Source organism: Chiloscyllium punctatum, chromosome 10 (assembly GCF_047496795.1).
Source record: "Chiloscyllium punctatum isolate Juve2018m chromosome 10, sChiPun1.3, whole genome shotgun sequence".
NCBI classification, from domain to species: Eukaryota; Metazoa; Chordata; class Chondrichthyes; order Orectolobiformes; family Hemiscylliidae; genus Chiloscyllium; species Chiloscyllium punctatum.
The window spans coordinates 42,290,384-42,308,841 of record NC_092748.1 but is presented as its reverse complement, the minus strand read 5'-3'; the positions used below and the strand labels follow the sequence as shown (position 1 = coordinate 42,308,841).

Here is an 18,458-nt window from a genome sequence, read left to right as displayed (position 1 = left end):
GATTTCAAATAACTGTTCAGCCAATCAATGCCATACAAAGTTGAGGTATGTTCCATTATGTCGGCTGGCACAATTGAATGTATCAGCAATTAAGATACTCATATGCTCTCTCTGGCCCACTAACATAATATTTTATTCCTGTTCCTCCTCATCGTACTTACCTTCAGAACCAATGTTTCATAAGTTGTTTCAAGTTCTACAATCCTTATCCTTGGGCAATTCCTGAGAGAGTGATATTTAGAGTCACATTGGAAACTTCTGTTAACTATTTTCCATGGTTTTCTGAGATTCATTTGTTGTTAGCTATCAATCCAATTCTGCATTTTCTCTTAATTCTTAAAAACGTATTAATGGTCCTCTTAAAATCACCTGCAACAAAGGTCTCTTTGACTTTGAGAGTCAGGGTGTTCCATTCTCTGTATCATCAAAGACCGTGAAAATAGCTGGAAACAATTGTCTTCCAAAAATTCTTTGTAGGGCAGCAACAGATTGAAGAGAATCATTACCAGCAAATTGAACACCCTTCTAAATTCAAAGTTTCTCTATGGATGAAATTTCTGTACAATCTAATAGGTTAAGCATCAGCACAGATTTCAGTTATATTCCTCCTTGGACTGTTTGTCCATCATCTTAAATTTATCAGATGTTGACCACACCTTATTGGCTTCTAATGAGTCATCATTTTTGTAAACTCTGTCTATAAATTGAATTAGGATCTCCAATCCATCCTTGGTATGTAAAAGTGTTACATCCGGTTCTGAACACACTTTATTTACAATTTTACTACTTCCTGGTAAGCATAAAGCCATATTGTTTCTTTCTGGTTAAAGAAGTCACCTGAGTCCACGTATCTGTCTCATTCTTCCTCTGATCATATGGCCTCAGTTCCAAAAACACTATAGACAATCATACTTTGTGATTCTATTGCATGATTACAGGATACACTATCTATTGTTGTCCCGGATCCATCAACTGCTGACAGATTGTTTCTCCTGGCTGAGTGATCGAGAACATGAAGGCACATTGTCAGATTAAAGGCTCAGTCACTGAGATAAGAAAAGCCTTTCCATACAAAGAGTCATAGAACAAAGAACAAAGAACATTACAGCACAGGAACAGGCCCTTTGGTCATCTAAGCTTGTACTGATCCATATCCTTTATCTAAATCTGCCGCCTATTGTCTAAGGATCTGTATCCCTTTGCTTCCTGCCCATTCATGTATCTAGATACATCTTAAATGATGCTATCATTCCCGCCCCTACCACCTCTGCTGGCAATGCATTCCAGGCACCACCATCCTCTGCATGAAGAATTTTCCATGTATATCTCCCCTAAACTTTCCCCCTCACTTTGAACTCGTGACTCCTAGTAAGTGAGTCCTCCATTTTGGGAAAAAGTTTCTAGCTATCCACCTGTTTACATCTTTCATGATTTTGTAGGCCTCAATCAGGTCCACCTCCCCCCCCCCCCCATAGATCTCCATTTAGTGAAGCTCCCTTCCACTACTACCCTCTGTCTCCTGTTGACCGACCAGTTCCCTATCCATCTCGCTAGAACACCCTGGATCCCATGCAACTTCATCTTCTTCATCAGCCTACCACGGGGAACCTTATCAAACACCTTGCTAAAGTCCATGTATATGATATCTACATCCTTTCCCTCATCAATCAACTTTGTTGGCTCTTCAAAGAATTCTATTAGGTTTGTAAGACATGACCTTCCCTACACAAAACCATGCTGCCTATTACTGATAAGGCTATTTCCTTCCAAATGGGTATATATCCTATCCCTTAGTGTCTTCTCCAGTAGCTTCCGTATCACTGACATCGGCTCACAGGTCTATTATTACCTGGATTATCTCTGCTACCCTTCTTAAACAAGGGGATAACATTATCAATTCTCCAGTCCTCTGGGACCTCCCACATTTTCAAGGATGCTGCAAAAATATCTGTTAAAGCCCCAGCTATTTATTCCCTCACTCCCCTCAGTAACCTGGGATAGATCCCATCCGGACCTGGGGACTTGTCCACCTTAAAATGCCTTTTATAATACATAACAATTCATCCCTCCTTATGCCGACTTGACCTAGAGTAATCAAAGATCTATCCCTAAACTCAATGTCCGCCATGTCCCACTCTTCAGTGAATACTGATGCAAATAAATCTATGGAATTCTCTTCTCTGGTGGGTTATGAATACTCTATTATTTAGATAAACTGATTTCTGGCCTACAAAAAGCAAAATATTGCAGATACTGGAACTGTAAAATAAAATCAGAAAATGCTGGAGAAATTCAACCTGCCGGGAGAAATAGCAAATGTTCTCTTGATAATTTACCTAAATTTGCTGGACCCTGGGACAGTTCCAGCAGATTGGAAATCATAAAATATGAAGCCCATGTTTAAAAAAGGTAGACAAAAAGTAGGTAACTATACGCTGGTTAGCTTATCTTCTGTAATGGGGAAAATGCTTGAATAGGCGGCACGGTGGCATAGTGGTTAGGACTGCTGCGTCACAGCGCCAGAGACCCGGGTTCACTTCCCACCTCAGTTCTAAGTGGAGTTTGCACATTCTCCCCGTGGGTTTCCTCCAGGTGCTCCGGTTTCCTTCCACAGTCCATGAATGTGCAGGTTAGGTGAATTGGCCATGCTAAATTGCCCATAGTGTTAGGTGAAGGGGTAAATATATGGGTCTGGGTGGGTTGCTCTTTGGAGGGTCGCTGTGGACTTGTTGGGCCGAAGGGCCTGTTTCCACATTGTAAGTAACCTAACCTAATCTGTTTGGAGATATTTAGATAGCAATTGTCCAATTAGGCAGATGCAGTATGGGTTCGTGAAAGGCAGGTCATGTTTAACTCATTTACTGGAATTCTTTGAGGACATTAGGAGCACAGTGGACAATGGGGACCCAATAGATGAGGTGTGTCTGGATTTCCAAAAGGCATTTGATAAGCTGCGCAAAAAATGCTGCTGCATAAATAAAGGTCACACTATTGCAGGTAATGTATTAGCATTGGTTAACTAACACAAAGCAAAAATTGGGGATAAATGGGTGTTTATTGGTTGAGAATCAGTGGCTACTGGTCTGTCTCAGGAAACAGTGTTGGAACTGCAATTGTTTACAATTTAATAGATGGTTTGGAGTTGGGGAGCATGTTTAGTATGTCAAAGTTTACAGTCACTAAAATAAGTGATAGAGCAAAGTGTGCAGGGGAGACGGAAAGTCTGTAGAGAAATATAGATAGGATAAGGGATTGGGCATGGGTCTGGCAGATGGATTATGATGTCTGGCAGCATCTGTGGAGAGACAAATGACTCTTCCTCAGAATTACGTGAGTTCTGAACTAGGTAAAAACAATGACTGCAGATGCTGGAAACCAGATTCTGGATTAGTGGTGCTGAAAGAGCACAGCAGTTCAGGCAGCATCCAAGTAGCTTCAAAATCGACGTTTCAGGCAAAAGCCCTTCATCAGGAATAAAGGCAGTGAGCCTGAAGCGTGGAGCGATAAGCTAGAGGAGGGTGGGGCTGGGGAGAAAGTTGCATAGAGTACAATGGGTGATTGGGGGAGGGGATGAAGGTGATAGATCAGGGAGGAGAGGGTGGAGTGGATAGGTGGAAAAGGAGATAGGCAGGTAGGACAAGTCCAGACAAGTCATGGGGACAGTTACTGAGCTGAAAGTTTAGAACTAGGGTGAGGTGGGGGAAGGGGAAATGAGGAAACAGTTGAAGTTCACATTGATGCCCTGGGGTTGAAGTGTTCTGAGGCGGAAGATGAGGCGTTCTTCCTCCAGGTGTCTGGTGGTGAGGGAGCGGCGGTGAAGGAGGCCCAGGACCTCCATGTCCTCGGCAGAGTGGGAGGGGGAGTTGAAATGTTGGGCCACGGGGCGGTGTGGTTGATTGGTGCGGGTGTCCCGGAGATGTTCCCTAAAGCGCTCTGCTAGGAGGCGCCCAGTCTCCCCAATGTAGAGGAGACCGCATCAGGAGCAACGGATACAATAAATGATATTGGTGGATGTGCAAGTAAACCTTTGATGGATGTGGAAGGCTCCTTTAGGGCCTTGGATAGAGGTGAGGGAGGAGGTGTGGGGTGCGCAGGTTTTACAGTTCCTGCGGTGGCAGGGGAAAGTACCAGGATTGGAGGGTGGGTTGTTTGGGGGCGTGGACCTGACCAGGTAGTCGCGGAGGGAACGGTCTTTGCGGAAGGCGGAAAGGGGTGGGGAGGGAAATATATCCCTAGTAGTGGGGTCTGTTTGGAGGTGGCGAGTTCTGAACTAGTCATATTGGATTTGGAACATTAACTCTGTTTCTCTACAGATGCAGTCAGACCTGTTGAATTTATCCAGAACTTTCTGTTTTTATTTCAGATTTATGATATCTCAGCAGATCAAGGGATATGAGAATAAATGGAAAGTGCAATTGTAGCAGCAGACAAGACGTGATTGTGTTGAATGGTATCCAATGAACAGATTGCAACTCTTATTTCTTTTGCTTTTATTAAAGCTCTCGTGAGATGCATAAGTCATCAGGTGAATATCCAGTTCTTCTTTGTTTTATTGGTTTCACTTGTTTGAGCATTTGACTTGGTGCATAAATTCTGTAATGATGCACCCTCGGTAAGGAAGATACCACCTCTGAGTTGTTGCCATTGCCTTCCTGAACTACTGCCTGTCACAAACGTGAAGGTCCTGTATGAGGTTAAAGCTGAGAAAGAACTTTATGAAGATACGAGACTTCTAAGTGACCAATATGTGGATGATAATGTTTTATCACTAACATCAAGTCAAGCTGATTTCACATTCTATGCTTAATGTCTGTTTGATATTGAAATCTGTCACCAGGTAACTTTAAGGTATCATAGCATCTCTAATGATTAAACATGCTGAAATTTTATTGATCTCAAATGTGCCCTCCTCTGCAAATTGTCAAATGGTTAGAGTTATCTCTAGTTTTCTGCCTTTACTCATGTCCTGTGTACTCTTCTACTGCATTTAGGGAAAGAAAAGTAAGTGTAATGGAATGTCTTAACAATCAATTGAATGCATGCATTTAGGATAATTATCGTTGTGAGGTAAGATATTGTGTAAGAATGACAGCGAGTGTCCATGGTAGTTGGGGAGATAAAGAAGTGAATAAACAGGGAGAACTGTATGCATGTACTTGAAGGGTGAGACAGTGTGAGGTGGGATGTGATTGAGTCGGCTAGATAAGGTACTAGACTGATATAAATTTATTGTCAGCAGATACTTTCTGCAATGCCGAAATGCATGGAAACTCCCCGCTTTAGAAGGTGCGAATTTTTATTGGTATTTCTAAACTGATTTTCATTGACTGAAGTATTATGATTTAAACTCTTCATTTGAATCCTAATTTCCATCTTCCAACTTTGCTGATATGTGAATTTGGGCCTTTTGCCCCACAGTTAACTTTAAAATAGTACGTTTAAAGTAGAGTGCAGTAAAACCCTCCTGCAAAAGAATAGTTGGAAATTATAAAACAAGATGGGACTTTGCAATCAGTTATAATAATTTCAGTGTCATTTTTCATATATGTTCATTAGTAATTAACACTCTAATATTGTGAGGATTAATAGCATGCAAATTCTGCTATCATTCCTCAAAGGAACATTTTATGTTTTTTTGCAAGATAACCCCATATGTGAAAATATATTTACCATAAGGATTCCAGAAAGACTTAGATGAGGACCCAGAAATACAGAGGCCAGTAACCAGATGAAAGGGCTACCACTTTTGGTACATGTAAAGTTTTCAGTCTCCCTTTCTACCCTCCACCCAACATTCAGAAGCCCTTTGTTACACAATCCCAGAATGATTGCAGCATGGAGGAAGCACACAGCCCATCATGCCTGCACCAGATCTACAAATAACGTTTCACTAAGTGCCATTTCCTGCCTTCACCCCATACATAATTCCCTTTCAAATAATTCCCTATTTCTCTTTGAAGTGCATCAATTGAACCTGTTCTTACTATACTCTCAGGCGAAATGAGACAATACAGACGAGAATGTGGGATGATAAGTAAGCTAGTGGATGACACAAAGATTGGCTGGATGGCTAATAGTGAGAAAGAAGGTCTTAGGTCACAAGAAAATAATGATGGTTTGGTCAGATTAACAGATCAATGGCAGATTACATTTAACCTGAAAATTATGAGGTGATCCTCTTTGGAAGAAGTTAAAACTCACACAACACATTCAACAGATTTATTTGGAAGCACACTAGCTTTCGGAGCGCTGCTCCTTCATCAGGTGGTTGGAAGAAGAACACTTTGGAAGAAGTAGCAAAACAAAGGAGCACACAATGAATGGCAGGATACTACAAAGCTCAGAGGGATTGAGGGATCTTGGGGTGCTTGTCCACAGACCCCTAAAATCAGCAGGACAGGTGAATAGGATAGTTAAGAAGGGATAGGGGTCACTTGCCTTTATCAGTCGTGGCATAGATCATAAGACTGGGGAGGTCACGTTGGAGCTGACAAAACTTTGGTTAAGGCACAGCTGGAGCACTGTGTACTGTTCTGGTTACTACATTATAGGAAGGATGTGATTGCTCTGGAGGGGATACAGCTGAGATTCATCAGGATGTTGCCTGGGATGGAGCATTTTTGCTGTGAAGAGATGCTGAATAGGCTCAGGTTGTTTTCATTAGTGCACAAAATGTTGAGGGGACCTGATGAAGGTATATAACATAATGAGGGGCATGGCCAGGGTGTACAGGATGCAGCTTTTCCCTTAATTAAAGGGTAAATAACAAGGTGAAAGGCTGGAGGTTTAGAAGGGATTTGAAAATCTTGTTTCCATGCAGAGAATGGTGAGAATCTGAAATGCATTGCTTGGGAGAATAGTAGATTCTGGAAACCTGACAACCTTTAAAAAGTTTGTAGATGGGCATTTGAAATGTCATACATTCAAGGTTACAGATCACTCAACATCAGGTTATAGTGCAACAGGTCCGCCACATCATAACATTCAAGGCTATAGGCCTAGTTCTGGAAAGTGGGATAGGTGAAGGTAGGTGATTTTTTTTTTGTCAGTGCAGACTTGATGGGTTGAAGAATCACTTCTGTGCTGTACGCGTCTATGGCTTTATATCTCTTTGACAGTGGTTCCAAAGCTTAACTACTTACTGCTGAAAAAGCTTAATCACATGTTAAAAAATATTTCATCAGCCAAGGCTCTTTCAGGCGGCTTCGGTTACAACATCAGATATTACAATATAACTGGGAATCCTCCACCACCGTCCCGCCCCAAGCAAGTATAATGTCCTTCTAATGGGGAACATCCTGCATGCCATAAGAAAAGGATAGGATGATGACTATACTGTGCAAGCAGTTCTGAAAGAGAGGCACCATTGAAGACTGCAGCAAATATATACTGCCTGTTGGTACCAAACATCTGAGATTGTTTAAGGCTACTTTTTAACATATGACATAAGCAAATAAGCTCAACTGCAAATTTTGGAATTTTGAAAAATTGGTGCAAACATTTTGTTGCAAATTCTGTAGGCAAGATTCAATATTCTTTTCTATTTGCAAAAATGATTTTATGTAATATTTATGCATAAGATTCATGTATTGTTTAGGCCAGACATGGTTTGTAATATGCTATGGAGGACAGTACATGGTTTGTGAAGTGTTTAGTAAGGAAGTATATGAGGTGCAATGTTTTATGTTTGGCTTTGTGCATGAGAAATATTGCGTTGTGCAGCACATTTGGGGTTCTCTCTCTCTCTCTAGTGTGACATTGTTATTTAAAATTAGTAAATCTCTCCTTGTGCATTGCACTATGTTGAGTTGCAAGTAGTGTGTAACTGCCATGTACTCGAGGCAAGATTTGCATTGTGTTCTCTTTCACGGTGTTGCGACTTGCGATGCATTGTTTTGCATTGCACTCTGCTTTTTTACTCGCACACAGTGCGCAGGATGCAGTGCTCCTTTCCTGCCGCTGCAGCTTACTGAAATCTGGTGGGCCGTAACGCCGGTTCTGACGTCTCGGTACTCAGGACGCACCCAAGGTACCCATCACTGAGAATTGATAATAACAAGGAGAAAGGACGACTCCTTGTTGAAGCGGCCGATTCGCTGTTATGGATGCGTTAAGTGCTGCGTATTTCTGTCAGATCGTAAACGGGTAGCCTGAAAGTGACTGACTGGTAGGAGCATTTATCCGAATATTACAGGGGGACGGTTCAGCTCCCTTTTACCTTTCCTGTAAGGTGAGATGTCTCAGATCTCTTGGTTTGTGCCGGAGGAGGGGGAAGTCCGGCAATTTGGACCAATTGGTTAAATATCACAAGGATCTGGTGCGGTGAATGCTGTTTGCAATTTAAAGCAATACCAGTGTGTTCAGACATTGTTCAGTTAAGAATATGAATGCCGCAAGCTAATTAAATGTGATTTGTGAGCAAAGCTGCGTAGAAATTAGAAGCCATCACTTATTTGGAGCCTTCTGGGGAATGGTACTTTTTAAAAAGAGAGTTTTACTATTTTAATAGGGTTTATTCAATTAAAATATACTTTTAAAGACTTCCGCGTTATAGAGATTAAATTCTTAATTTTGTGTTTTAATTGGAAACCTTGCTTTTGTTTCCTTAGTAAGATCTGCTTTGTTCCAGTGCATTGTAAAAAGTGATAATCGGATCACGAAACCTTTTGTATGTTTGTGATGGTCCCAAACATAGGGGCAGGTTCTCATCTCCCACAACGGGTCCAGCAGCACAGCAGCAGGTTGAAAACTGGTAGACACCAGGGGGAAACATAACCTTGAACAAAAAAAAATGTAACGCTGCAGGTTTGCCTTGAAATGGACACGTTTTGAAATATTCTGTCAGAAATTTGGGTGGGTTTAAAAAAATGACATTTTTTTTCCTTTTGAGTCTTGTTGAGTTTATGATTAAGCAACACGCCTATAATGTAAACCTCAATCCGGACTTCCGCAAACGTAAGAGCAGCAAGATGAAAGAAAGATAAACAGTCTTTGCAATGTTTAAGGAAGGGGAGCGTTTATAGACTGCCAATGATCTCAATTGCTCTTTTTGCAGACTGTATCTGTCAATGTGAAGTACACTGGTTCTACATTATTTAGCAACTGTTTAGAATTTTAAACAGCCCTTCTGCTTGTGGGCATTTCAGAAGGCTTTATACAGTTATTTAATGATTTCCTAGTAAACTTGGACTCAACAGCCATGTCATAGGGATGTTTTTATAAGTATCTTCAGGGTATGAACATCAAATTCAAGGATAGCATTTGCTGCCCATCCCAGTTGCCTTTGAACAGTTGGTGGTGAATTTAGGACAAAAAGAATTCAAACCACTGCCACCTGAACTACTAAATTGTACTAGTTTGTGCCAGTCTCCCATAACTTTTGGGATTTTTGTTTGTATGGTTTGATTGCTGCTGCAAGGTTTAGGGCTCCAAATTGAGCATAATGGATGAGGAATATTAGCATTTAATTTTAAAGCTTCTCCATTTAATGCCTTCATACTGAAGTTCACACCTTCCAAGAGAGCTGGATGTATACATCAGCTAGCTATTTGCAACATTTAAATGCAGCCTTGGTGATGTAATTTGGATATCCGCACAGTTTTGTAGAGTTTATGCCTCCATAATGCTGAGTCATAAACCCAGTCAAATAAAATGGACATAAAAGCTATATTTGGCTGTGCATTTAAAATGTCGTATAAAATGCTTTATGGCTAAATTTTGCAAATTTAATGCTTTTTCCCATCATTTTTAGTTCTTCTAAGCACCTATTTACAAAGGATATTTTAAGTATTTTGGCTTTTGAATTGTTTTTGAGTGGGTACAGTAGGTTGGCTTATGAAAGTTCCCTTTATGTATATTAATTTTGAGGAAAAAGCTCAACTAGTCAAGATATCCAACAGCTTAGATTGCTGCAGAAGCTGCAATGTGTTCATTTATACAGTGGGACCCTTGATATGCCAGAAGAATTCTGTGTTTCAGAGTATATGAATTACCAGGAATGAAAGGTAACCTGATTGAAATATAGAAGATTGTTAGGAAATTTGACAAGAAAGATGTGATAAAGTTCTTTGCCTTTGTGAAAAAGTGTAGGACTAGATGGCATAATCTCAGAATAAAGTCATACATTTAACACAGAAACTAGGAGGAATTTCTTCTGAGTGTAGTAAATCTGTGGAATTCTTTACTGCTGAAGGCTGTTGAGACTGCATCATCAAGTATATTCAAGTTTGGGATATTGCACAGGACTTTAGAACCAATGAAATACATTTGAAGTTGGATGAAATGTCACAAAAAAAGCTCATTTCTCTTGGGTGAACATAAGGGGAGGCAATGGCTGAGTGGTAGTATCAATAGACTATCAGTCCAAAGACCCAGGTAATGCTCTGGGATCTTGCGTTTCAGTCAGATTAAATTCAATAAAATTCTGGAATAGAGTCGAAGAGACAATAGACAATAAGTGCAGGTGTGGGCCATCCTGGCCTTCGAGCCTGCACCACCATTCAATATGATCATGGCTGATCATCCTTAATCAGTATCCTTTTCCTACCTTATCTCCATAACCCTTGATTCCACTATCCTTGAGCGCTCCATCCAACTCTTTCTTAAATTAATCCAGAGACTGGGCCTCCACTGCCCTCTGGGGCAGAGCATTCCACACACCCACCACTCTCTGGATGAAGAAGTTTCTCCTCATTTCTGTCCTAAGTGGTCTACCTCGTATTTCTAAGCTGTGTCCTCTGGTTCGGCACTCACATATCAGCGGAAACATGTTTCCTACCTCCAGAGTGTCCAATCCTTTAATAATCTTATATGTCTCAATCAGATCCCCTATCAGTCTTCTAAACTCAAGGGTATACAAGCCCAGTTGCTCCAGTCTTTCAGTGTAAGGTAGTCCCACCATTCCAGGAATTGACCTTGTGAACCTACGCTGCACTCCCTCAGTAGCCAGAATGTCTTTCCTCAAATCTGGAGACCAGAACTGCACACAGTACTCCAGGTGTGGTCTCACCTGGGCCCTGTACAGCTGCAGAAGCACCTCTTTGCTTCTATACTCAATCCCTCTTGTTATGAAGGCCAGCATGCTATTAGCCTTCTTCACACCTGCTGTACCTGCATGCTTACCTTCATTGACTGGTGTACAAGAACACCCAGATCTCTTTGTACTGCCCCTTTACTGCAAAATCCAGACAAAGGTGTCAGTTAGGAACAGGGTCAGGTAGTAATCTGCCTTCCTGTTCTTGCCACCAAAGTGGATTACCATACATTTATCCACATTAAACTGCATCTGCAATGCATCTGACCACTCACCTAACCTGTCCAGGTCACCCTGTAACCTCCTAACATCCTCCTCACATTTCATCCTGCCACCCAGGTTAGTATCATCAGCAAATTTGCTAATGTTATTACTAATACCATCTTCTATAACATTAATATTTCTTGTAAAAAGCTGTGGTCCCAGCACTGATCCCTGCGGTACCCCACTGGTCACTGCCTGCCATTCTGAAATGGAGCCGTTTATCACTACTCTTTGTTTCCTGTCAGCCAACCAACTTTCAATCCAAGTTAGTACTTTGCCCCCAATACCATGCGCCCTAATTTTGCTCACTAACCTCCTATGTGGGACTTTATCAAAAGCTTTCTGAAAGTCCAGGTACACTACATCTACTGGATCGCTCTCATCCATCTTCAGAGTTACACCCTCAAAAAATTCCAGAAGATTAGTCAAGCATGATTTCCCCTTTATGATGACCACAAATCTGTTGTTGATTGTTGGAAAAATCCATCTGGTTTCCTAACGTCCTTTAAAGAAGGAAACTGCCATCCTTACCTGAACTGGCCTACATGTGACTCTAGACCCACAGCAATGTGGTTGACTCCTGACAATCCTTTCGGCATTTAGGGATGGGCAATAATTGTTGGCTTAACCAGTGCTGCCCTTGTCACATGAATGAATTAAAAAGATGCCACAGCATTATTTGAGGAAGCACGGATCAGATGTCCTGCACAATATTTATCATTCAACCTATTATAATTAAATTAATCTCATGATGGTGCCAGATTGACTGCTTAATTTGTTTACAAGAGCAACTACAGTTTAAAAATATGTAATTGGCTCTGCCCTGGCACATCAAGAGATCATGATAAGTGCTTTATATATACAAGATTTCTTAAACATTTGTCGTGTGAACAGAACTAAGCAGTAAATACTGTGGAACCTTTATGCACTCCATGAAATTATCAATCATTTAAATATGTACCTCCTAAAGTCAATAGCTAAGGACACAATTGTATGCAAAACATTTTTGAAAGATGAGGGGGTAAGATGCTGTCTGCATTGGGCAGGTGGTGATCAGGGGTGTATATTTCACGTTAAGATATCCTGAGACTTGTTTGTTATCTACTTTGGCAAGCAAAGTAAAACCGCAGAACGATGTAGCATTGCAAGTTGCCGAAACTGAACTACTGGATTACCAAAAGTGACCCCTCTGAAGTGGTAGAATGGTGTGGCTATATAGCCAATTTTGCCAAGTTACAAAAACATTTAATACAGTGTTGCTGTAATCCCTTGTGATGTTGAAGATCCAAGCAGGCTTAGTGGTGAGATGTGGGTTTAGAAATTGAATAGTCTCTGTTCCAAAGTAATGGCTACTTGGTCTCCCAGTATTGTGTACACATTCTCTTCTATCTGTATATAACACTTCAACATTTTACTGCTACCTGTGATCTGAAAGTATGCAGAAGATTGTTTCCTGAGTTTTAAATGACAACAGAAAATGATGTTTATGGTCTGAATAACCTTTTAAATATATATATATATATATATATATAATATATATATAATATGCTTTGATTTCGACTTGGCTCATAATTTCTGCTTATACTTCCAGATTTCTAAAGATCATTTTGTTTGATTCAGTGCTAATGGTTTCTGTCATTCTTAACAAATGAAAGGCTGAGTCCATGTCATAGTCATTTAGCATGATGCTTCCACAGTACAGTAAATGAAATAAGAACACAGCTGGTGGAACTGCAGTGCTTGTTAGACCAGTTTATGTGCTGTGATGATTCATTCATCTATGGACAGGCTATCTGTAGCACCTTTTGTTCACTCCATTGCATCCTGTGAAATGCTTTGCACACAAATGTTGTGTGCATGCATCCAGAAATTTAAACGTACAGTTCAAATTGTGATGGAGTAGAAATAATTCCGAGTTTGTGGTAAAATCAACCAAAGTATATTATGTATGTGTGTTTACAAGTTGAATATAATTTGGATTGTTAATAAAATGACAATTCTGGGTTCCATATTTTGCAGCTTTTGTGGCAGTTTGAGTTAAGGCTGAGAGGGTCAAAGGGTTTGTCATAAGCAGAAATATTTGTTTAGGGATTCTTGAATGGAAATATGGGCCAGATTTTGCAGTCAGCAATGAAGTGGCAGTATTTGTTGCTAACCTTAAAGAAAACTTTTCACAAAGGTTCAAAAGCCTCTGTGCAGTATTTTCCTAAAATCAGTTTAAACCAACAAGAAAAGGGGATGTCCTGGCATCGAGCAATAGTGATGTCATCTAAGGGGTGAAGTATTGTTCACATTGAAGTATTCTCATAGATAGCAAACCATGAAGTAACATGCACTGATTATCCTTCACTTCTGAACCCTTCTACAGAGAGCAAAATAAAATATTGACATATTCATGTGGGATTAAGATAGAAATGGAAATATTAAGAACAAAACTGGAAGTAGCATTTATCATTTGAAAATGTTGTGAATTTGTTTTAGCACAATGGAAAACTTTGACATTCCACAAATATAAAATTTGTTTGTAGGCTATTGAAGCAGTTGCAATAGTTATGAATCTAATCCATGGTTAAAAATGCTGCTATCGCATATTAAACAAGGTCCAATATTTTCAAGGATTTTAAAAGAAGACCAGTAGCCTAAAAGAGCAAGTTCTTAACAGTTCAGTAACTTTGAATAGTTTAGTTTGTGGAGATTTCAACAGTGTTCCAAATGAAGAAACATAGAACCACTGACATCAACTTATGGATTTCAGCATTTAACTACATATGTGTGAACTCCAGAAGTTGCTGTCAGTTTCAAAGGTGTAATGACAAGAAATGCTGCCAATTATATCATCAATCTACTGCAAAATCCAGACAAAGGTGTCAGTTAGGAACAGGGTCAGGTTTATTTAGAATGTTTCTAAAGTGAGAGGAGCATAGAGTGATACGTTACAAGTTACTGTCCATCATTCACTACATAACATTCTTAAGTTCAACAGAAAAGGAATTGTACTAAATACTTTTGTGAAAATACTACATCAAAATTAAATAGCTTAGTTAAAACATGGAAGGAGTTCAGTGTCTGTCTTTAACATTGTGAATTAAACTTGTGTTTCAAATGTAATAATTATACCAAGTAGAATATTAATAATCTTTCTATTTATGTCTTTATCTGTAAGTAAATGTAGATATAGATTTAACTTGTTGTAGCAATCTGACAATGTGCATTCTCTGGCTTTTGATATAAAAGGACAAAATAAAGGCACGCAGCATATCTATTAACAAGTAATTTTGTATAATACAGATTTTCTCGTGTTGAACTGTGCTAACACATGCACAAAAGGGAACTGCAAGACAAACGTTTATTCATAACATCTTGAAAATCATTATCAAACCTAAAGTGAGTGAAGGTGATGGAAAAAAAGTTAAATTGTAAATCTCATCCAAATGAGTCATCACCTTGGTGACATTTGTCTACACTTTGCCATTTTTGCACCCACAAATATTAAATTGCTCAGTGACCATCCAAAACCTTTGCACTTACATAATGACATTCTTTTAGCTATAAGAATGCAACTGTATTGAAGGGCATTTCACCTGTTGTCATATTTGTTAAGTCGCATCACGTTAGAGTTGATCTGTGAGGTGAACTCAACTGAAAAATATTCAGGAAGTCAGAGTTATATTTTGAAAAACTGAGCGGAAGCATAACGTTAAAAATATTGTGCTTGCTTGACTTTGCAGCAGAAGTAGTGGACAACAGTTCCCACCCTAGCTCATGGAGTAGAAGCCAATGTTTTATTTCCTTCATGAGATATGGGCATTGTTGGGAAGGCAGTATTTATTGCACATTCCTAATTTGCCTATGCAAAGGTGAGCTGCTTTCTTGAACTGCTGTAGCCCATCTGGCGCAGATGCAACCACTATACTATAAGGAGGGAAGTTCCAGAATTTTGAATCAGTGACAACAACAGAAAAATGATGTAGTTCCATGTTAGGATGGTGTGACTTAGAGATGGTGGTGACATTCCAGGTGGTACTGTCCCTATCTGTTGCCCTAGTCCTTCTAGCTGGTAAAAGTTTGGGTTTGGAAGGTGCTTGTGATGGACATTTGGTGAGTTACAGTGCATTGCATTTTGTATATGCTGCCACTGTGTCATAGAATCATAGACTCCTCGAGTAATACAGCATGGATACAGGCCCTTTGGCCCAAACTGGTCCATGCTAACCAAGGTGCCGACTCAGCCAGTTCCAATTGTTCTGCATTTGGTCCATATTCCTTAAACCCTTGCTACCCATATACCTATCCAAATGTTTTTTAAATGATGCTCGTTTACATGCCTCAACTACTTTCTCTGACCCCCCATTTCATAGTTGCACTGCTGTCTGCATGAAGAAGTTACCTGTCAGCTCCTTCCTAAATCTTTCCCCTCTCACCTTAAAGAAGTGTCTTGGTGGTGGAGGAAGTGAATGTTTATGTCGGAGGATGGGGTACCGATCGGGCAAGTTTATTGTATCGAGCTTCTTGACTGTTATTGGTGTCACCTTTATCTAGACAAGCAGAATATTTTCTCACATTCCTAACTTCTGCTTTGGAGATAGTGGAAGGTTTTGGGGATGCGAAGGTAAGTTACTAGCCTCAATATTGCTAGTCTTTAAACTGCTGTTTTAGAGTCATACACCTCAGAAACAGACCTTTTGATCCAACTTGTCCATGCCAAACAGGTTTCCCAAACTAAACTTGTCCCATTTGCCTGCATTAGGCCCAAATCCCTCCAAACCTTTCTTATTCATGTACCTGTTTGAATATCTTGTAATTACAGAATTTACATGGCTGGTCCAGTCTGTTTCTGGTCTGTGGTAGTTCTCAGGATGTTGAAAATATTGCAAATGGATTAAAAGCCAATGTTAATACTATTATCTCCAGATCCTGGGTGAGGTTCCCCAATTTGTTATGGTTTCAGCTGGGATACCATGAATCATTAAAAGCTCGCAGGCAAAGAGGAATGAACTGGCTCCTCTTCTTTTCCATCCATTTCTCTGTTAGTCATTGAGAAATTAATTTAAAAATGGATCGCTTCCCTTGTGGACATCTTTTCCTAAGATCTAGATGAACCGATGCTTGAAAAGGAGCCATTTTAACAGAGTTCAATTTTAATTAACAAAAGAGGTTAGTTTATTCTTCATTAAATGTGAGAACAATTTGTATCCCAAGATGCAAGCACACAGTGTAGAAATGAGGTAAGCTCAAATTAGTAAATGTTTAAAGAAGAAACATGGATCTGTCTCTGAATTGTTTGTTGAAAGCAGATAGTTGATCTTGCAGTTGTGATTTTAAGAGAGTTGATACAGCCAAAGATTAAGCGGCTGTCAGGAGGGAGAGAGAGAGACCCCCATGGAATGTCACACCTATGGGCGGAAAGGGTACTTCAAACAACAGACATTCAAAGGGAGACAAGAAGTGGTAGTGGAAGGAAAGTATTCTGCCTGGAAGTCAGTGGTGAGTGGTGTTCCACAGGCCTCTGTTCTTGGGCCTCTACTCTTTGTAATTTTTATTAATGACTTGGATGAGGAGATTGAAGGATGGGTTAGCAAGTTTGCAGATGACACAAAGGTTGGAGGTGTCGTTGACAGTATCGAGGACTGTTGTCGGCTGCAGCGTGACATTGACAGGATGCAGAGATGGGCTGAGAGGTGGCAGATGGAGTTCAACCTGGAAAAATGCGAAGTGATGCATTTTGGAAGGTCAAACTTGAAAGTTGAGTACAGGATTAAAGACAGGATTCTTGGCAGTGTGGAGGAACAGCGGGACCTTGGTGTGCAGGTACATAGATCCCTTAAAATTGCCACCCAAGTGGACAGGGTTGTTAAGAAAGCATATGGTGGTTTGGCCTTCATTAACAGGGGGATTGAGTTTAAGAGCCATGAGATCTTGTTGCAGATCTATAAAACGTTGGTTAGATTGCACTTGGAATACTATGTCCAGTTCTGGTCGCCCTATTATAGGAAAGATGTGGATGCTTTGGAGAGGGTTCAGAAGAGGTTTACGAGGATGCTGCCTGGAATGGAGGGCTTATCTTACGAAAAGAGGTTGACTGAGCTCAGACTTTTTTCATTGGACAAAAGAAGGAAGAGAGGGGACCTAATTGAGGTATACAAGATAATGAGATGCATAGATAGAGTTGATAGCCAGAGACTTTTTCCCAGGGCAGAAATTGTTAACATGAGGGGTCATAGTTTTAAGCTGTTTGGTGGAAAGTATAGAGGGGATGTCAAAGGCGGGTTCTTTACACAGAGTTGTGAGAGCATGGAATGCGTTGCCAGCAGCAGTTGTGAAAGCAAGGTCATTGGGGATATTTAAGAGACTGCTGGACATGCATATGGTCACAGAAATTTGAGGGTTCGTACATTAGGTTTACCTTACATGAGGATCAATGGTCGGCACAACATCGTGGGCTGAAGAGCCTGTTCTGTGCTGTACTGTTCTATGTTCTCTATGTTCTAAGTGAGTCAAAACAGACTGAGCTGTAATCTCATATGACTACAAAGATAACCAGAGGCTGACAGGCTGCTGCTCAAAGCAAGCTGGTGATTATGTCTAAAACTGCACACACAATTTGTGTTTTTCTTTTTGAGGAGTACACAAGGACACGAGTTAAAAAGACAGTTTCAACTCTACTGGAGTGTGCCAGCGGGACCGAATATTGTTATGTGTCCTGGGATTCAAACACTAGTTCTCGAACTATGATCTTAATTGCACATTATCACCTTGTCTTGCAAGTAAAGACCATGCTCTCCATGCTAGAATTCAGCTAGCAGGCATCCAGACAAAAGGACAAGAAATAACAAACAAACCCTGACAAGGTTCATGGGGAATCACTAATTAAACTCCTTGTGGAGCTCTTTGAGTATGAGTTCCCTTGGCAACAGGCTGCTCAGCTGGATCACTCCTAGAGCGCCATTGTGGTAATGTCCCACTTGCTCCAGAGATGCGTAAAATATTCCTGAACAAGTTGATGTAAAAGAAATGAATTAATAAAGCTGACGCAGAGAGGGCTCATGTGGTGCAGTGGTAGTGTCCCTACCTCTGAACCAGGAGCCCCGAGTTCAGGTCCCACCTGCTGCAGAGGCATGTAATAACAACTCTGTGCAGATTGAGTAGAAAATATCCATACAAC

At 40.4% G+C, this 18,458-nt stretch overlaps 1 protein-coding gene across 4 annotated transcripts in view; it reads left to right on the top strand.

Annotated features, from left to right (window-relative positions):
• Window positions 1-18,458, top strand: part of mfsd6b (major facilitator superfamily domain containing 6b) — a 62,521-nt gene continuing 44,063 nt past the window's right edge. Inside the window, exons 1-2 of one of the 4 annotated variants that reach the window (XM_072578983.1) lie at window positions 1-45; window positions 4,364-4,525. The gene's annotated coding sequence lies outside the window, so the exon portion shown is untranslated. The other 3 variants (XM_072578984.1, XM_072578981.1, XM_072578982.1) reach the window with 3 other exon arrangements.